We start from the raw sequence: 22212 nt of genomic DNA, 5'->3' as shown, positions 1-22212 counted from the left end.
CCTAACTATGGGTTATTTACTGTTTGGTCATATTATTATTATTATTATTTATGTTTAATGTTTTGCCAAATTTTTCTGAAAGAGCTGCACCATTTTACATTCATCAAATTCACATAAATCACTCAGTGTATGAGAATTTTGAATTATTTTTACCCTCCTCAATTCCATTATTTTTCCTTTTCAAAAACAATTACAGTTTTTCTTGTAGTGTGAGCTAGTATATAAACAGACATGTAGATCAGATCAATGGAATAGAATAGAGGCTCCAGAAAGAAACATCTAAATTTTGCCAAAGGGATCAAACACATATTGGAGAAAATCCAGCTTCTTTAACTTTAAATAGTGCTGGAAAAACTGTCTCTTCACATGTAGAAGAATGAAATATGATCAGTCTCTCTCTCCCTGTATGTAAATCAATTCAAAGTGAACCAAAGACCTTAATATAAAGCCTATAAAGCCTGAAAATTGCTAGAGAAAGACAAAAGGAAAACACATAAGGATACAGGTGTAGGTAAGGACTTTCTGAAAAGGACTCCAATGGCATAGGGAATAACTCCAGGAATTGGCAAATAGGATTACATGATACTAAAAAGCTTCTGTACAACAAAGGAATCAAGTCCTACTGTGTTTAGAAGGCCTTGTTTCCTTAGTGTCCTCTATCGTCATGGCTCTTACACTCTTTCCATATCTTCCATATCAAAACCCTGTGGGGAGGGATTTGATGGAGACTTCCCATTTAGGACTGAGTGTTCTGAGGTCTCTCATTCTCTGCATATTATCTGGCAGTGTTTCTCAGTATTTGTTGCCATATGCTGCAAGAGGAAGCTTCTCTGATGATGGCTAAGGAAGGCACTGATCTATGAGTATAACAGAGTATCATTAGGAGTCACTGCATTGTTGTTTAGACCAGTAGTATTTGGTTTTACTCTAGCTCTCAGGTATAGGTTCCATCTCATGGAGTGTATCTTAAGTTAAAGCAGATATTGTGTTGGTTACTTCCACAAGCTCTGTGCCACTATTGCCCTAGCATATCATTCAGGCAGGACACCATTGCATATCAAAGGGTTTGTGGCTGGATTGGTAATACATTTCTCTTTTGGTAATGTGCAGAGTATCTTCCTGTACCAAAGATGCTAGAATATAGGCATGGAGGCTCTATGTAGGCATCAGCTTGACAAGTCCGTGTTCAATGAGTTATGTAGGTATTGTCTTCAGCAATGGAGCCTTGCTGTCAGTTTGTGGAGAACAGCAAATAGCCTTGGCAGCAGCCTGGGTTATTTGGGGATTCAAACAAGACCTCTTTGGCCAACAGCTCAATTAGATGTAACCCAATGCCAGTACTGAAAGCTTTGCTTGATGACAAGAGATGACCAGTTGGGGGGGTCTGTTTCCCCATTATCTGGTGATTTCCTTTATATAATTTACATACATGTGTATATTTTAGGAAGTTTTTACTGAATGAATTTTCCATACTATTCCTCAAGTAACACTTAATTTTATCTATCTCTCCCCATATTTCCTCCTTCAGCACCCTTGATCTTCTCATTCCACCCCCACCCCTTAACCATAATTATCTATTCTATTTTCCTTTTCTAACAAGATCTGTCTATTCCGTACTCTCTAATTCCTTCCTCTATACCTAACCTCACTAGGTCTATGGAATTAGAGAATGATCTTGGGTATCATTTACTTAATGGCTAATATCCACATGTAAGTAAATACAAACTGTATTTATCTTTCTGGGTCTGGGTTGCCTCACTCAGGATGATTTTTTTTCTAGTTCCATCAATTTGCCTGTGAATTTCATGATGTCATTATTTTTAAGAGCTGTGTAATACTTCATTGTGTAATTGTGCCACATTAAAAAAAATCTATTCTGTTGAGGGACATCTAGGTTGTTTCCAGTTTCTGACTATTATGGCTAGAACAGCAATGAACATGATTGAGCAAGAGTCTTTGTGGTAGGATGGATCATCCTTTAGGTATATGCCAAGAGTGATATAGCTGGATCTTGAGGTAGATTTGGTTCCCATCTTCCTGAGGAACCATCATGCTGATTTTCATAGTGGATGCACAAGTTTGCACCCCCACCAGCAATGTATGAGTGTTTCCCTTACCCCACATCTGCACCAGCATGACCTGTCATTTGTTTTATTGATCATGACCATTCTGACTTGTATAAGATGAAATCTCATTATAGTTTTTACTTTCATTTCCCTGATGGCTAAGAATGTCAAACATTGCTATATGTGTTTCTCAGATATTTGAGTTTCCTCTAATTCTCTGTTTAGATTCTTGTTTTCTTGATATCTAATTTTTTGAGTTTTTAATATATTTTGGATATTAGCCCTCTATCAGATGTGCAGTTGTTAAAAAAATTCCCATTATGTAGGCTGCCACTTTGTTGGAATGACAGGGCCCTTTGCCCTACAGAAGCTTCTCAATTTCATGAGGCCCCATTTAATTAATTGTTGAACTTAGTGCCTATTCTAACAGTGGTATGTCTAAAATTTCTTTTCCTGTTTCAATGAGTTTGAGGCTATTCTTCACTTAATTCTTCTATCAGATTCAGTGTATCTGGCTTTATGTTGAAGTCATTTATCCATTTGAAGTTGAGTTTTGTGCAGGGTGATAAGTACAGATCTCTTTGGTGTAATTTTCTTTCTTTGATGGGTTTTTATGTGGTTTCCATATCATGATAACTATGGCCTCAAAATGAATTTGGCAATGTTCTCTCTGCTTATATTTTGTGGAATAATTTTAGGAGCATTGGTGTTTACTCTTCTTCAAAAGTCTGGTAGAATCATCTGGTTGGGAGGTTTCTAATGATGATTTCACTAGGAGTTTTAGTTCTGTCTAAATTGCTTGTCTGATCTTGATTTAACTTTGGTAAGTGTTGCCTATCAAGAAAATTATCCATTTCTTTTAGATTTTTTTCAATTTGATGAGGTACAGGTTTTTAAAGTATGCCCTCATTATTCTCTGGTTTTCCATGGTATCTGTTGGTGTGTCCTCCTTTTCACTCCTAATTCTATTAATTTGCATATTTCCCATTGCCTTTTAGTTAATTTGGATAAGGATTTGTCAATCTTATTATTTTTCTTGAAGATCCAACTCATTGTTTCATTGAGTCTTTGTAATTTTTTGGTTCTATTTTATTGATTTCAACCCTGAGTTGGACTATTTCTTGCCATCTTGATGGGGGAAGACCTTCTGTTTATATGTTTGTCTTATTGGTTGATAAATAAAGCACTGTTGGCTAATAGGGAAGCAAGATAAGTGGGACTAGGAGTCAAGGAGAATTCTAGGAAATGTAGTAAAGAGCGGAGAGTCACCATGTGATCCCGGGAAGAGAGGATGCATGAGGCTGGCATCCTCGGTAAGATAAGTCCTTGTAAAAATATATAGATTAGTAGTTATGAGTTAATAATTAAGTCACATCTAGCCAACAAGAAACCATAGCAAACAGCCAACAGCTTCATAATTAGTATAGCATCCTGTGTGTTCATTTGGGACTGGAGCGGCTCTGGGACCAGGCTGGAGGGAAGTATGCTCGTAACGTTATGGCACCCTCAACGTGCGGCAAGAATTTCCATGTAAATCTAACAAAAGCTTAAAAGGGGTTTTAGAAACAAAAGAACAGAGACAAGCACGACTTCTAGGTAGCAGCATATTTATTCTCTATATAGATAAACCTTAGAATACCTGTTCCTGAAATCTGTTTTGTGACAGGTAAAGTTTTGCCATGTCTGTTACTTTAACTTGGCAAAGCTATCAGTTGTCAAAAGCATCAGAATTCTTGAGAAGGATAACATTTTACCTGAGATAATAGTCAAAGAATAACAGAGACTCACCAGCTGGCTACATGCACAGCCACTCCCAAGATCCTCCATAGCTGTTGAAGTAAGAGGCTTTAAGGATATCTGCCTTCTGCTGATAGTGAGACCTGTGGGTTGGGAACTTTTTAGGAAGACTTTCCTACTGTTGACCCAAGCAACATGGAGAAAGTTGATTCGACTGTCTTCTTGTCCATGGTTTGAAGAGTCCTTTGCAGCAGTTTTGGTGAAGGGCAGGGTTGCTCAGTGGCCAGCCTTGCCACTTTGTTTCTTCAGTGCCCACCAGTATTCTTGGAGGAAATGGGGTGGTGCCAGCAGCTAGCCTGTCTGTCTGTTATTAAAAGCTTTTTAATAAAACATTTAAATGACATGTTCTTTAAATTTCTGCGCATTTGAGGGCTGTTTGTCTGTTTAGTATATCTTAGCAAATAAAATTTATCTTTAGTAACTTGCACATAGGTGACTAGAGAAAAATCTTTTGTAATAGTCTTACCTTTGTAAACAGCTTACAGGAAGGACTGGGTGCTATAAATATCCTGTTAATTTGAAATAGGCTTTTATAACTTTAAATATTTACCATCATTTAAAGATATAACAATTTAGAAATATTTGATATTTAGTATAGTTTAATTTAAAATGTATATAAAGTTACCTTACATTTCTTAAATAGTGGCTAGATATACACATGTATATTTAAAGAGGTAGAATCAGTGATGAGAAGGCAGGTCCACTGCAGATAGAACAGGGGACCCTGGAAAGGTACAGTATTCTATAAACAAGCCATGTGCAACAGGGCCAGTGAAAGATGAAATTAGAGACAAAAATAAAAGCACAAATGAATTGTATCTGTTAGCAGGCTTTGCTGGCAAAAGCTGGCTAGATTGAGTGGGTGTACCTACAGCTAGGTAATGCAGTAAACACGGCAGTCCCCAGGCTAGGCCACATGGGCAGATGTCGGCCTTCATAAGGACATTTCCATCTGTCTCCCGGTAGAAATGACCTTTTTTCTCCATGAGTGAAGCAGAAAGATGTGTGGCCATCATAGGTCTGAAAAACGAAAACCCGAGAGACCCCTCATGGGTCTGAAAAGTGAATGTACCAGTCAGTACAAAACCCACAAACCTCCAACCTCATTTGTGGGGAAAAATGAAAAACTTTCAGAGGGTCCTAAGGAGACACTAACCCAGGCCAGGCCACTGCGAGTCAGTGGCCTCGAATGCCCATTCCTGATAATGAACTTGATGTCTATAACCATCCAGGAGCCTTCATCCTGTGACTGATGGAAGCAGAGGCAAACACACAATTAATCACTGAACTGAACCCAAGGAACCCAGTGACAGAGAGAGAGGAGTGATGAGCAAATTGGCAAAGAATGGGCTGGCAAAACCAGCAGAGACAGCTGATCTGAACAGGGGAGAGCTCTTGGACCCCAGACCGACAGTGGGGAGGCCAGCATGGGACTGATCTGGACCCCCCAAATGTGAGTGTCAGCGAGAAGGCCTGGGCAACCTATGGGGCCCTGAGCTGTGGATCAGTGTCTATCCCTGGTATACAAACAGTCTTCGTGTGCCTATAGCACAAAGAGGGATGCTCTCTCAGCCTGGACTCTGAGGGGAGTGCCTGGACCCTACCCTGAGTGAAATGACAGACACTAGATATCCCCTATGTGGAAGGATTTGGCAATAGGGTGGGAGGGTGGGGGGGAAGGGGAATGCGGGAGGAGGGGAGGGAGAGGGAACTGGGATTGACATGTAAAACAAGCTATTTAAAATTAAAATAAAAAATGATAAAAAAATCTTGTATAAAAATAAAAACTTTCAAAACTCAGTGATATGAAATTAAATAGTTCAATTATTTTATTTTCAATAAAATAGGCAAAACTGGAACACAAAAAAAAACCAAAAAAACAAAAAAAACAAACCATGATAGGAAGTGGCAGGATGTGGCTAAAAACTCTTAAGAGCATCCCTAGCAGATTTTTACCCAGGCCAGCTCACTGTGAGCCGCTGACATCTGCATGGAGAAGAAACATGGTAGAAGCACAGCTGGATGCAAAAGAGGAATTTGCCATTCCAAGCTGAATGAACAGGAGAGAGACAAAACAGGACATTCCTGGGTGGAAGGTGGTTCCAGTCCTGAGACAGGTTTAGGCACAATGGGAAGTGGCAGGAATCCTCTGTGGCTGGTAGGAGTTTTATTATGCAGGAAAGGGAAAAGCAAGACAAGTGAGGAAGAGTAGAGGCTGCATTCCCAACCATGGATCACTGGTAGAATATAGGGTGCCAAAAAGCAGGTACATGATTTGATATGGGAGGTGGGCGGCCCAGCTTCCATGAGAGAGGCAGAGATCCAAAATCTATAATCTCCAGCGTCCCAGAGACTTAGGGAGGATCCATGGGAAAGGCAACAACTGATTTCTGTGATTTGTCAGGCACAGATCAGGAGGGTTCTGATTGCATTCACTCATTTTTGAGTATTCTGTTTTGTTTCATGGATCTACATGTCTGTTTTTTTTGTCATTAGTATATTATTACTATAGCTCTGTATGTAGCTTGAAATCTGGTATGGTAATTCCTCCAACATTGTTCCTTCTGCTCAGAATTGCTTTGGTTATGTAGAGCCTTTTTATTTTTTCATATTTGCTTCTGTGGTTTAATTCCTCTACTTTGTCTTCAAGTCTTGACATTCTATCTTCTACTTGATGGATTCTTGAAAAGCATTCCTCTGAGTTTTCTAATTGGTTATTGATGTTTTTCGACTTCATCTTCATTTCAGCTTGAATTTTCTTCAGTATTTCTCTTTATTGAATGCTGTTTTAAAATCCTGAATTGTCTTCATCATTTCCTGGTGTTCATTAGGTCAGTGATTTACAACTTTCCTTATTCTACACCCCTTTAATATAGTTCCTCCTGTTTTGATTCCCCCAACCACATAATTATTTCATTGCTGTGTCATAACTGTTTGCTATTGTTATGAATAACTGATATTCAGGATATCTGATATGCAATCTCCAAAGGGGTTGCAATTCACAAGTTGAGAACCACTGGTCTAGGTAATTCTCATTGAGGGATATTTCTACAGGACTGGTGGATGCAGGGAAGAGAATATTATCTTGTTCTTTCAGAGAGAGAAGGAGAGAGAGAGAGAGAGAGAGAGAGAGAGAGAGAGAGAGAGAGAGAGAGAGAGAGAGAGAGAGAGAGATCTGGGCATTTCATTGATTATGTGTCTGATGTAAGATTCTAGGCTGATTCTATTGTGTGGAAGTTTGGTTTGTTTTTGCTATTGCCCAAGCTTGGATGATTTCAAATCTGGTATGAAGAGTTGGTAGATTAGTCTTTTAGGCACTTGGCACTGATTTTTGATTGAAGTGGTGGGAATTATTCCAGTTCACTGATAACCAAGAAAGCATGCAAATGTGACTCCCAGTTTGGTCTGCCTGGCCTCTTGCACAAGCTGTGCTATCTGATCTAGGCTTGGGAGTGTGAGGAAAGTTTGGGTAGGAATCTGGGACACTCACCAGGCTGAGCTGGTACACAGTGTGTGTGACCAGGGCTAGGTCTGGGAATGGGAACAACTCAGGGCAGGGATATGGCAGTGCATTTTACAATCCAAATCAGTTAATGATTTTAGTGTCCTAACTTTGTACCTTAAACTTTACTGTTTTTGCACTGATGGTGAAGCATTTATTAGTGGCAAGAACAAAGGTTGATAGCTGCCCATATTCAAATGCATATAGATTGAAGATATGTTTTTTGGCTCATAGTGTTCTGGCAACCAGTATTGAATTTAGTTATTGTGGTGTCCACCACAAAGTGCCTCTAAAATGTCTAACCAAAAGGAGTATAACTGGCCAAGTGCCCAGATGCTGCATTTTTAAATCCATTATTATTTTCCTGCCAAGGCCACAGTTCCCATGGATGGCTTCCAAGTACTGAATGAGCAAGGCAAAAATACTAATGAAGACCATTCCGTGGAGACCTGGATTCTTCTAATGGCCATTTTTTTTGGCTTGAGGGCTCCCCAACAGTGTTGCTGAAGCTATACAACTGCATTGCAGTCTAAAGACTTGCTTCCATCTCCTTCTTCAGGAATTAGTCCTACATCATGATGTGATAGCTGTCCCAGTTTTTTTAACACTCTCTGCATTTTCTTTCATATGAGTTTATCCCAATATCTTTCTTAAATATATATTTATATCTTGGCATCTGTTTGTTTCATTTTGTTTTGTTTTGAGACAGTGTCCAGCTGTCCCAGAACTTGTCATTTAAAATTAGGCTGGCCTCAACCTCATAGAGCTCTGCCTGTCTCAACATCTTGAGTACTGGAATTAAAAGTATGCATTACCATGCCTGACTTGACATGTATGTTTTAGAAGATTTAAACCAATGCAGTTGTCAGCATTACAATTGGGGAAGTTTTATATATAATGTGTATCTCATATCTAGCTCTTCTCCAGATGATTAATTTTCAGACAGGTTTGGTGTTGCTGGATCATCACTTTCCCCATCTCCCTACAACCCATTGTCTCCTATACTTTATTTGTCTATCTCAAGTGGGGATGTAATTATGAGAACTTGATGTAAATGAACATTCCTTTAGTTCATATAACCTAATATATTATTTGGTAGTTACTACTAGATACTGGTAAAATTGAAGAAAATGATATTATCTTTGTTCTCCCTGGATTTTCTTTCTTTCTTCTTTCTTTTTGAAAAAAAAACAAGTAGCTGAAGTAGCCAAGAAAGCACAAAATTTAAACAAATAAATGCATAATTATAAGTTTAATGAGTGTATTTACAGAAAAAAGTAAAATGATCCTTGAGGAAGTATTCAGGTTATTATTGACCATCTTCTTTTCCCTGTATCCACTAATTTCCTTGATAGTTTCATCCAATATGGTGACTTTTACTAATAACAGACAACTCTCAAATTTGTATTTCCTGCTCATATTTCTTTCTTAATCTCAAATTTATATACGTAGCTGCTCTCTGGTATTTCCACCTATAAACCATGGATATATCTCAAGTTTAACATCCCTTCAATTCCTCATCTTTTCTGGCAAAACTATATTCTTCTTTATCTTGGTTAATAACAATTGCACTCTCTCAGTTTCTCAGTCTAAACAACTTAAATCATAATTATTTCTCTTTTCCCCATTCCATATCTACTTAATCTGCAAATCATATTGTCTGTACCTTCAAAATGTAAAGACCATTTCTTTTTCACCATATCTTCTACTACCACCTTAGTCTAAACTCCTATTATTTCTGTATTACTGCAGCAACAGCCATATTGCATTAGCCTACCAATAGGTCTCTCTCCTTTCCTTGGCTACTTTAATTTCTTAACACAGCAACCAAAACAATCCATGTAAAATTTATCAACTGTTATTCATTTTCCTTAAAAAATATAAGCAAACCCCAAATCAAAAACCTACCTATAATGGTCTTTTATTTTGATCACAATAACAATTGTATTTTTTTTATTTAATGTGTCCTACCTAACCCCCTTTTTTACTTCTGTATTCTTGTTGAACTTTAGACATAGTGGCTTCTTTGCTACTCTTTGATCCCAACAAATGACCAGAACTTAGAGCCTTGGCACTAGTGGTCATCTAAAACTTGCTTTACCTCAGATATTCTCATGAGTAACTTCTGTTTTGATCCTCTGTCTCTTCTATTTGTCATCTTTCTCAGTGAGTTCTGCCCTAACCAAGATGGTTAAAAGTCCAACTCCAGCATACTTTCTCTGTTTTAATAAAGTAGAAGATTGGCCTCAGACTTACTAGGATGACCTTCAATTCCTGATCCCCTTGCCTACCCCACCCAGATTTGCCTTGCTGTTTTATTACCTTCTAATTTCTATATAATTTATGTATTCTACTTTACTTACTTTCTCTTTAGAAGGTATGGCCAACCCATAGCTCATTGATCATATGTGTCCTAGGACAGCTGGGAATATAGCCCAAACACAAAATCATACGCTTACTTAAAAGCTGTATGTTTTTTTTTCTCAAGTACAGATTCTAGCTTCAAATTTTTATATTTCTAAGTTTAAGTTGGAGTGTTTGTAGAGATCAGAAAGGAAGAAAGAAGCCATGAGACATAAGTGAAAAGGAGGCCTTAGGGGGATGAATAGTAAAACACATGTGATATTAAAGTAGAGGAGAGAGAATACTAGGCATGGAATGGCTTTAATGCTATGGTAGTTGAAAGGTTAGAGTGGGGGGATGGATAGTTAGCTAGAACTAAGAATGAGTGAAAAAGTCATATCAAAAACTATACTATATAAGCTGGCTATAAAATATAATTTCAAAACAAATTTGATGATATATTATTTATGATTTAATAAAGCTTGCCTGAGGGTTCAGAATACAAAGACAGCTGCAAACCATAGAAGCTAGGCAGTGGTGGTACACACCTTTAATCCCAGGACTCGGAGACAGAGGCAGATGGATCTCTGTGAGTCCAAGACCTGGGCTACACAAGAGTGAATCAGCCCAAAATATTAACAAAGTTCATGCCTTTAATCCAAGCGCTTGGGATCACATACCTTTAATCCCAACACTAGGGAGTTGGAGACAGGGGTGATAAGACTGTGCAGAGAAAGGAATATAAGGTGGAAGGAGACAGGAACTTGGGGCATTTGCCTGTGAGGATTCATGGAAACAGGATCACTCATTTTCGTCTGAGGCAGAGGTAAGAGCTAGTTTCTGGCTGCTTTGCTTTTCTGATCTCCAACTTGAACCCCAATATCTCTCTCTAAGTTTTTATTATTCATGCTACAATTGGTGTCCAATGTTAAGGTACAAATTCATGAAAAAGCTGTCTACCTGTGAAACCCAGGGTGGAGCTACACGATGGGCTACCAGTAGAGTCCATGCCCAACTGTGTTATGGATTCATGCCTGGGTCCTTTTACTGCTTCAGCCCCCAAATAACACACAGAGACTCTATTAGTTACAGTGCTGTTGGCCAATGTCTAGGGCTTCATATTGGCTAGTTCTGTCTTAAGTATTAACCTATAACTACTACTATGTATTTCTACAAGTTCTTATCTTACTGAGAATGCCAGACTCATGCGTCCTCTCCTTCCAGGATCACATGGCTCCTCCTACTACATTTCCCAGAATCCACCTTCTCTCCTAGTCCCACCTATCTTGCTTCCCTATTGGCCAACAGTGTTTTATTCATCAACCAATAAGAGAAACATATTTACAGAATGGTATTTCTCATCACAACTGGCTAGGTTTTCTTTTCTTTTGTTTTTCCAAGTCTTTGAGCAAGTTTGGGATTCTCCTGTTGTAGTCTCTCTAAACTGTGTTCATCTGACACCCAAACTACAGACCCACTTGGTCTCCTAATGCTACATGACTTATCCATTCTAGAGCTGCTGGATTTTGACTTTAGGCTGCACCCACCACACATTTCTTCCTAACAATCCTGTGTGCATTTTAGATCTCTCTGTCTCTGTCTCTGTCTCTCTAGCTCTCCCTCTCTCCCCTTTCTTAACCCCACCCACATGGGTTGCAGGCATATTTCCTATAGCTCCTCTCCTCTGACTGCCACTCTCAGCTCATGGAGCAGACATGCTACACCTCAAAGTTCACGGACATTGTCAAATTTGATAAGACTATTGTGAATTCTTTTTTTCTTTTTGTTTTTTAATTTAAATTAGCAACAAGCTTGCTTTACCTGTCAATCCCAGCTCCCTCTTGCTCCCCTCTTCCCTCACCTCCCTACCCGCCCCCTTCAGCCTCCCAGCAAATCCCCACTCCATTCCCCATGGAGAGTGAGGCCCTCCATGGAGATATCAAGATTGGTCATTTCATTCAGAGCAGGGCCTAGGCCCTTCCCCAAGAGTCCAGGTTGAGAGAGCATCCCTTATTGTGAGAGGGGCACACAAAGTCCATTTGTATGCCCAGGGATAAATACTGATCTACTTCCCAAGGCTCCATATATTGTTCAGGCCTCCTCACTGATGACCACATTCAGGGGGTCTGAATCAGTCCCATGCTGGCCTCCTAGCCATCAGTGGAGTCCAAGAGCTCCCCCTTGTTCAGGTCAGCAGTTTCTGTGGGTTTCACCAGCCAGGTCTTGACCTCTTTGCTCATCACTCCTCCCTCTCTGCAACTGGGTTCCAGGAGTTCAGTTCAGTGTTTAGCTGTGGGTGTCTGCATCTGCTTCCATCAGTCACTGGATGAGGTTTCTAGGATGGCATTAAGGTAGTCGTCATATTCATTGTCAGGGATGGGCCTTTAAGGTAGTGTCTCCACTATTGCTTAGTTTGCTACTTGGTGTCATCCTTGTAGATCTCTACTAATTTCACTAGTGCCAGATCTCTCCTCAAACCTATAATGGCTCCCTCTATTATGGCATTTCTCATGCTGGTCTCCTCTATTCTTTCCCCCACCCCTGACTTATCCTTTCTGCTTCCCCATGTCCTTCTCGCCTCTCCTCTTCTCGCACTCTCTTTTTCTGGCCTCCCTTCCCCTCCCCCAACTCTCCCAATCTGCTCAGGAGATCTTGGCTCATACCCCTTCTCTGGGGTACCATGCATATCTCTCTTAGGGGTCCTTCCTGTTTCACAGACTTTCTGTCAGTGGGATTGTAGGCTGGCACTCGCCCGATCCATGCCTAAAATCCATATATGAGTGAGTACTTACTGTATTTCTCTTTTTTGTGACAGGGTTACTCACTCAGAATGGTTTCTTTTACTGCCGTCCATTTGCCTGCAATTTTCAAGCTTCCATTGTTTTTTCCTCTAAATGGTACTCCATTGTGTAAATACACCACATTTTCTCTATCCACTCTTCAGTTGAGGGGCATTTAGGTTGCTTCCAGGTTCTGGCTATTACATATAATGCTGCTATGAACATAGTGGAACAGATGTCCTTGTTGTATGAATGTGCATCTTTTGGAGTATATGCCTAAGAGTGGAATTGTTGGGTCTTGTGGTAGATTGATTCCCATTTTCCTGAGGAATCTCCATACTGATTTTCAAAGTGGTTGTACGAGTTGGCACTCTCACCAGCAGTGGAGGAGTGTTCCCCTTTTTCCACATCCTCTCCACCATAAATTATCATTGGTGTTTTTGATTTTAGTCATTCTGACAGGAATGAGAGGGTATCTCAGAGTTGTCTTGATTTGCATTTCCCCGATGACTAAGGATGTTGAGCTCTTTCTCAAGTGTCTCTCAGCCAATTTAGATTCCTCTATTGAAAATTCTCTATTTAGTTCTGTAGCCCACTTTTTAATTGGATTCTTTGGTGTTTTGGAGACTTGCTTATTGAGTTCTTTTTAAATTTTGGATATCAGCCCTCTGTCAGATGTGGGGTTAGTGAATGTCTTTTCCCATTCTGTGGGCTGCCTCTTTGTCTTGCTGACTGTGTCCTTTGCCTTACAGAAGCTTTTCAGTTTCTGGAGGTCCCATTTATTAATTGTCAATCTCAATGTATGTGCTATTGATGTTTTGTTCAGGAAGCGGTCTCCTGTACCAGTTCATTCAAGAGTACCTCCCACAGTTTTCTAAGAGGTTCAGTGTGACTGAATTTAGGTTGAGGTCTTTGATCCATTTGGACTTAAGTTTTGTGCATGGCGATACACATTGATCTATCTATCTTCTACATGCCAATATCTAGTTATGCCTGTAGCATTTGTTGAAGATATTTTCTTTTTTTCCCATTGTATAATTTTAGCTTCTTTGTCAAAAATTAAGTGTTTGTAGGTATGTGGGTTAATATCAGTGTTTTCAATTTGATTCCATTGGTCTACCTATCTATTTTTGTGCTAATACCAAAGTGTTTTCAGGACTATAGCTCTATAATAGAGCTTGAAGTCAGGCATGGTGATGCCTCCGGAAGTTCCGTTATTTTACAGGGTTGTTTTGATTATCCTGGGTCTTTTGTTTTTCCATATAAAATTTATTATTGGTCTTTCAAGGTCTGTGAAGAATTGTGCCTGTATTTTGATGGGGATTGCATTGAATCTGTAGATTGCTTTTGGCAAGATTGCCATTTTTACTATATTGATCGTACCTATCTAAGAACATGGGAGATCTTTCCATCTTCTGGTGTCTTTAATTTCTTTGTTTAAGGACTCAAAGTTCATGCTATACAGGTCTTTAACTTGTTTGGTTATTTTTATCCCCAGATATTTAATGTTGTTTGAGACTATTGTAAAGGGTGGTGTTTCTCTGATTTCTTTTTCAGCCCATTTATCATCTGTATATAGTAGGGCTATTGATTTTTTTAGTTAACCTTGTATCCTGCCACTTTGCTGAAGGTGTTTATCTGCTGTAGGAATTCCCTTGTAGAGTTTTTCAGGTCAACTATGTAAACTATCATATCATCTACAAATAGTGAAATTTGACTTCTTCCTTTACATTTTGCATCCCCTTGATCTCCTTTTTTTGTCCTATTGCTCTAGGTAGTCCTTCAAGTACAATATTGAAGAGATATGGAGAGAGTGAACAGCCGTCTCTTGTTCCTGATTTTAGAGGAATTGCGTTAAGTTTCTCTCCATTTAGTTTGATGTTAGCTGTTTGTTTACTGTATATTGCTTTTATTATGTTCAGGTATGTTCCTGTTATCTCTGATCTCTCCAGGACCTTTATCATGAAGGTGTGTTGGATTTTGTCAAAGACTTTCAGCATCGAGTAAGACGATCATGTGGTTTTTCCTTTGCAGTTTGTTTATATGGTGGATTATACTGATAGATTTTCATATGTTGAGCCATCCCTGCATCCTTGGGATGAAGCCTGCTTGATCATGGTGAATGCTGTTTCTGATGTGTTCTTGGGATCGATTCCCTAGTATTTTTTGAGTATTTTTACATCAATGTTCATGAGGAAATTCATCTGTAGTTCTCTTTCTTAGTTGTGTCTTTGTGTGGCTTGTGTACCAAGGTAATTGTAGCCTCATAAAAAGAGTTTGGCAATGAACTTCCTGCTTCTATTGTGCTGACCACTTTGAGGAGTATTACAATTAGGTCTTTGAATTTCTGGTAGAATTCTGCACTGAAGCTAGAGGGATAGAAATCTCCCAAGATCAACTTCTTGGAGAAGGAGATTATGCAACTTTAGAAAGGCAAAGTCCATATGATGACCACCTCTTGACTTTATGCCATGCAGCAGCTTTGAATGCTTAGGAAAGAATTGGAGAAGTGGGAAAGAAAATTGAATTATTTACAGAAGTTATACAGTACCTAAGGAAGCCTACACCAATTTTTTTACAAAGCCTGATTTCAGCAGTATATAGAATATCAGACACAGAAGCTAGAAAAATAATGGTCGAATTTCTGTCTTTTGAAAATGCTAATTCTCAATGCAAAAGGATAATTAGGCCTTTAAAGACAAGGTCAGCACTTTTGAAGGAATGGATCCAATATACAATTAATATTGAAGCTCATGGCCATGATGATGCATGAATAGGAGAGGTTATTTCAAGAAGTTTGAAGAAAAATTGAAATGTCAAATGTATTAATTGTGGCAAACAAGGACACTTAAAAAGGGATTGTAATCAGGGCATTCCTGCAAACAATACTTTTTGAAACCTAATCCAAACAGAATGTCCCTCCCTTCTATATTTTGCAGAAGCTGTGGCAAATGAATATAGGTAAACAAGAGACATCAAAGGTAATACTCTGCCATCAATAAATGCCTTGAGGAGCTTTTCACAGGCCTTTATGCCAAATTTGATTTAATTGTTTCCTGTCATCATGGAGGAAACTCCTTCCCAGATCAATTAAGAAACCTAATGCCTATTGTAAGAAACCATACTGCTCTGGATAATAGCTTTATAAGCTAAAACAACAATTTCATGAGAAACCATAAATCAAAATTGATAAAGATTATATTAGGAACCTCCCCAAAGTTAAGGTTGGGAAGGGTTTTGTTTTTCTCTTTTCAGGAAAATAAAAACAACCATACTGACAAATTTAAAGACCTTTGGACAAGTCAACATCTAAAGAAGAAGGGAGAACTACCCAGAAAAAATTACCAAGAATAGAAATAATATGACCTAATGAATCTTTTGAAGTCGCCAAAAAGAAGATGGAATCCCCGCTGGATAATGGCGGTACACACCTTTAGTCCTACCACTTGGGAGGCAGAGGCAGGCAGATCTCAGTGATTCTGAAGCCAGTCTGGTCTACAAAGTGAGTTTCAGGACAGCCAGGACTGTTAACATAGACAAACCCCGTCTTGGAAAAACAAAACAGATACACAAGCAAACAAATAAAAGAAGAAGGCACCCCATAGATGAAAATTCTACTATGACTACTATAAAACCAATAAGCTGAACACCAACTAAAGATAAGCTTTGAACTACAAACTACTCATAACAATTTTGATGTGACCAGCTGAGATGAGCCAGCTTCATTGACACTGCTCAGAACAGTTTAGAGGAGGTTAGCTGAGATGATCCAGCTTCATAGACTCCTTTAGCTAGGACTTGAGACAAGCCCTGCACTTCCCCATGACACAGAGACTGGACAAACATGATACAGCTTGACACTTAAATCAAAATTTTCTTTTCAGGATTCCCCAAAAGATGCTATCATCCCCAGACAGCAGGAAGTAACTTTAAGAATATGACTACCACATTCCCAAGAGGTGGGGTGGGTGGTGTTTGGTCATTTAATAGGGTATGGATATTTGTCATTGTTTAGGGTGATGGGTTACAAATTATCATTAGTTAAATTCAGGCAGAAACTTGAACAAGGGGATTAGATTCAGAGTTTTTGTTTTGAAAAGAAAAAGAGCGGATACAGATATGATAGGATATTGAATCTACTCTGAAAAGAAATAAGGGAGGACATAAAAAGGTAGATCATTGAATCTACTTTAAAAAGTATAGATATGACAAGATAAAAAGTAGGTTATAGAATCTACTCTTAGAAAGCAACTACTAGTTTTAAATATTTTACATTGGATTGAACTTTTGTATATTATATATAAATATTGTATATTGATATAATTTTGTTAAAACATAGTATATATACATTTCTAATATTGTTCAAGGTATTATACCTATACAGATCATTTATCAATGTAATGCAAATTTCCAGTCCTTGAAAGCTATTATTACTAAGTACATAGGATAATAATGAAATGCAGGTTAGTAATTTGTCGCCTATTACAACTGAACTTGTAGGTGCATTATGTATATTCTCAAGGTCAAACAGAGATATGTTTTAAATAGATAGGTCATCTTCAAACACTTCAGAGATCTACAGAATATGGCATTTAAGATGTTTTAACAACATAGGTTGTTTTTTAATGACAATGAGACATGTCTGCTCCTGGCAGCACCAATCTACTTCAGAGAAGGTGATGGACATCAAAGAAATTTCACATGGAGTTTACTTTCTTTGTGGCAAAAGTAAATCACTGGGCAAGAAAGTCCCTTTACCTTGACTGCTGATAGTATGCTGTCCAAATTGGACAAATAGGATACAAATGAGAATGACTGCAAACCTTGCCAAGACAAGATGGGACAGTCCTTCTGCCTCACAGAAAAGTCTGTCAGATATGCTAGGCCTATAGGTCAAAGATGGATGCTCCAACATTTCAGAAGAACCTTGGGTGATCGTCTAGGTAGCCAACTGTTTTTGTCATTTCTCACATTTTTTGGAAGTCACTTGCTTGCACTTCCTGTTTACTCAGTTAGTATTATTTCCTTCTTGGGTCTCTGAGGGAGTTGAAGACTAAATAGTATAGTTATAGTTTTCCTTGTTTACCAGACTCAGAAAAGAAACTCTCTAAATGTGTAAAGTGTGAAAGGTTGAGAAACATTAAAAGATAATTTGTTAATACAAATTAGAATAGAAAGTAAATTAGGTACAAGAGTTTGGACTCACCAAGATAGGACAGATAATGGAGTGTTTTCTCTGAATTTGTCAGATGCAGATAGCCTAGACATTGACAATGTACTTATTGCCTGTATATAATGTATATGCTTATTGTATATAGTTTTTATGTTAGTTGTACTCTTCCTTTTTATATTAGACAAAAAGGGGGAATTTTGGTGATATGTTATTTATGATTTAATAAATCTTGCCTGAGGGTTCAGAATGCAAAGAAAGTCTCAAGTCATAGAATCCAGGCAGTGGTGGTACACACCTTTAATTCCAGATGGATCTCTGTGAGTCCAAGACCACTCTGGGCTATACAAGAGTGAATCAGCCCAAAGGAGCAACAGAGTTCATGCCTTTAATCCCAGCACTTGGTATCATATACCTTTAATCCCAACACTAGGGAGTTAGAGGCAGAAGTGATATGACTGTGCAGAGAAAGCAATATAAGGTAGAAGGAGACAGGAACTCAGAGCAGTTCCCTGTGAGGATTTGTGGAGAGAATTACCTGTGAGGATTCATGGAGACAGGATCAGCCATTTTGGTCTGAGGTAGAGGTAAGAGCTCATTGCTTGCTGCTTTGCTTTTCTGATCTTCAGCTTGAACCCCAATATCTATCTCTGGGTTTTTATTATTCATGCTGCAAGATACTCTGCATGAGTGGATAGTGCTACTCCCAGAAGCCATGGTTATTAGTGAAAATTCCAATGTCAGGCACAAAATGCTTTTCTCTGAGTTATTAACCAGAGAGGCCTCCAGTGACTCCCAAAACAATATGGGCTACTGTTGTCACTCTTGGTTACCCATTAGAACTAGAGTTTAAGACAATATTGCTGAAGAAGCAATACACTTGGTTACAGGACATAAATAAGTCAATCTGGAACAGAGCTGGATGCTTCTATCCTACTAGGTAGCTTTCATAGTGACAGAAGATCCTATTCAAGCTGCTGGAGGAAATAGTTAACAGTTTTACCCAGATGTGGACACTGCATTTTACAGTACTTACCTGCCAGAAAGAATTGTCCACTGGTGCAATAGTAGCATAATGATGATGGAGACAATGACTGCTTTCTGAGTAGAACTGAGACCTTCTCCACATGTCTAGTACTGTAAACTTGGTCAAAATCCTATTGTTGGGGAGGTCATAAGCCCTAGGAAGAACTTACTACAAATATTTTACTAATTGGACATGTTTTGAAACTGCCTTCTGAGTACTTACATTTATATCCAGAGACAAGTGTTTTGCTCTCAGCCTGTATCAGAGAAGCTCCTTTTGTTAGTGGGAAGCAGCTAATGAAGAGACCCTTAACTAATCAAAATGCAGAGAATAATTGATTATCTGATATTTAGCCCTAAACAAGACATCCATATCAACTTCAAGTCCCAGAGAACATCATGTAAGAGGAGGCAGAAAGATTATGAGAGTCAAAGGATGGGAAGGAACATTATGAAACACTTTCTTCTGGATATGATGTTGCCATTTCAGTTATGAAAACACAGTAGCCATGTCTATCTGAATAAAACATGTACCAAAAAAAGAAAACGACATGAAAGTAGGATAACTAGTTGAGATGAAGAAGGAATTCAGCAGGAGTGTTCAAGTAGGAAGAAATAGTGATATGAGGTGAAATTGATAATAATATATTGTATAAAATTGTCAAAATTTTAAATGTAAATTATGATTTTTTTCAGTTTTATTGTAACACAATTACATGGTTCTTAGGCATAAAAGTTTTATGTAGCTAAGAAAGCAAGAATTTATATCTTTTTTATTCACTGACATTCAGCAAAGGTTGGATGGAAACAATGCTGGATACTATTTATGTATCTAATGAGTGTTTAATTGATCAACTAAATTTTAATTTATTTTCAAATTAAATTTACTTTCAATTATACATACAAATATAAAATTGTACATAATTTAATTACAGAGTACTATATAATATTTAAATATATATTTACATTATACAACCAACCTAATAAAGAATGTATTTTCAAATAATTAGTTAATGATAATGTTAGGGAAGGTTTTTCAGTAAATTAATGTTTAATCTGAAACCTGGAGAGTAAGTATAAAGAATGAAGGAGAGAGCAAGGTAGGTACAGTGAGCAATACATATGATAGTCTTGATATGGGCCCTACTATATGAACTCTTCATTGAAAAGGGATAAGCTAAACCTTGTGTCTTCTCTTTAAGTATCTCACTGAAAATGGCAAAACAAAATTGGGCAAATTATTGTTGAATAACTTGAAAGTTCAGTAATAAGTATATACATAGAAAGGCCTGGGAAGACACTAAGTGGGCAGTTACTCTTCCTAAGAGAGCTGGGAATACGTTATAAATATGGTGACATTTAAGCTAGTATTTAGACAGGAGAGTGACATAACTGAAGTGTTTTAAGAAGATTAATCTGGCAATAATATGGAAAATGGATTGGAATGTGGATGGAATGGAGGCAGAGAAACCATCTGGACTATGACAGTGGTCCAGGTATGAGGTGATAAAGGTATCTATAGAAATGGAAAGAGAAGAGCAAATCTGAAAGATCTTTGGAAGAATAAATTGACAGGAGTTAAATGGTTTCCTGGTTTGATGCCTTTCAGGGGATAATGGTTCTTCCTTCATAATAACCTTGAAAACATCCAGATTGACCTGTTATGTAATTGCCTGCCCTGACTAGAATTTCTACTATTCCTATTTTCCCAAAGTTTCTGTTTTTGTGATTGATAGTTGTTGGACCCTAATTTACATTAAGATTTTAGTTCCCCAAAGTTAAGAAGTTCTCAAAAATAATTTTGAATATAAAATAGCAAATCATTATGTTAAAATAAAAAAGAATAAAATAATAGAGTTGTGTGGGAAGTTTATACTAATCTCACAGTTCTGTTCCATACCCGTGTGTGTGTGTGTGTGTAAAACCAAAAGGTTGTAAAATAAGGATAAATATAAGTGACATATACCCAAATGATTATTATTTGAAAGAATAAAATTCCAAATTACCTCAGGATTATAGAAATACATATTTTAAGATGGAAAGAAATATTCTATGATCTCAGAAAAATGACTAGTGTATTTTCTCTCATTGATCAAATGAATTAAGTAACTGTAAGACTAGATTTCTGTAAATATATCACCAAATCTAACAAAGAAAAAGTAGGAAACTTAAGTCTATTTACCAAATGAGCTAAATACCACCTGAGTTAAATTTTAGAACAGTAAATATTGCAAAGATATCGACAAAGTCATTCATTATAAACATGTTTATTTGTGACAAGTTTATTACAGACTGTTTATGAAAATGTGGAATAATATATACATATGTATATAATGAATAAGTAATAGAGTTTCTTTAACCTGTCTTTCATGATGACCCTCTAGGCAACAAAGTCTAAGTTATATAATTAATATAATTGTGTGTTAATAAATTATTATATTCAGATCATCATGACTAACAGACTATAGGCAAAAGAAAAATTTGTTGATGACCTGTTGGAAACCTTACCTTGGCAGTCAGTATTTTTATCACTTTTTAAGGTAAAGATTTAGAGCAAACAGCGTATCAGTTTTAAAGAGGCCATGTGATGAAGCTAGAAGAATAATTCAGTTCAATTACCATAAACATATTATTTAATAGGAACAATGTAAGGTGTTTAAGTATAGAAACAAACGAGGGGCTGAGGAAATGCATCAGTAAGTAAAGTGCTTGGTGTATAAACAGGGGAACCTGAATTCAATCCCCAGCATCCATGTTATAGTTTAGGCAGAGTAACAAATGCCTGTAACCCCAGTGCTGAGTAGACAGAAACTGGAGGATTTACAAAGGCTCACTGGCCAGCCAGTCTAGACAATCAATGAGCTCTAGAGTGGGAGACCTTGTCTCAAAAAATGATGTGGAAAAAGTGAGGAAGACACCCAACATCCACACAGGCTTGGATTGTAAGAAAGCAGGGGTTGGGTTACTTGGGAGGGGTTAGAGGGAGAAAAGCAGAAAGGAAATGATATAATTATAATCACAAAAATATTTTTAAAAGAAAGGCTATAACGTAACTTGGAGTAGGTAAATAGGCATAATGAGATAATTAGAAAGATGTGAGACTTATAGGTAGCCCTGGACTATGCAGTAGATGGTACTATAAAATATAAGAACATTGGATCTTATCCTAAAGTGACTTGGAATACCTTCAAATGGATCTATTTTGTTTTAGTTTACACTTACTACATGCATTTGTTAAAATATATCTGTTTTAGTTTAGTTTATACTTCCTATATAAACTATACAATGTACGAAAAAAAAAGAATCGATGAATTTCTGCCTTTTTGAATGAGAAATAATGATGACCCTGGACTAGTATTATGATAAGTAGTGATATAAAGTACTGTATCAGGATTGAGACTCATTTAATGGGTAAAAGTTCTCATGATTGGATAATTGGCTTTACAGAAGAAATTAAAAGTAATGTGCAGAGTTGAAGCATTGATTTCTGACTTATACAGCTGATTGAACTGAATTATAATTTACTTG

At 37.6% G+C, this 22212-nt stretch overlaps 1 protein-coding gene across 6 annotated transcripts in view; it reads left to right on the top strand.

Moving 5' to 3' along the window:
- Positions 1-22212, top strand: part of Tmlhe (trimethyllysine hydroxylase, epsilon) — a 143220-nt gene that overhangs the window by 50511 nt on the left and 70497 nt on the right. The window contains exons 2-3 of one of the 6 annotated variants that reach the window (XM_040744817.1): positions 14411-14456; positions 15428-15469. The exons of 4 other annotated variants lie outside the window; for them this stretch is intronic. The gene's annotated coding sequence lies outside the window, so the exon portion shown is untranslated. The remainder of the gene's footprint in view (positions 1-14410; positions 14457-15427; positions 15470-22212) is intronic. One more of the 6 variants, XM_021223785.2, reaches the window with a different exon arrangement.

Source organism: Mesocricetus auratus, unplaced genomic scaffold (assembly GCF_017639785.1).
Source record: "Mesocricetus auratus isolate SY011 unplaced genomic scaffold, BCM_Maur_2.0 Super-Scaffold_100003, whole genome shotgun sequence".
In the NCBI taxonomy this organism is placed as follows: Eukaryota; Metazoa; Chordata; class Mammalia; order Rodentia; family Cricetidae; genus Mesocricetus; species Mesocricetus auratus.
The sequence above is the reverse complement of the archived record's forward strand: the minus strand, read 5'-3'. Positions and strand labels throughout refer to the sequence as shown.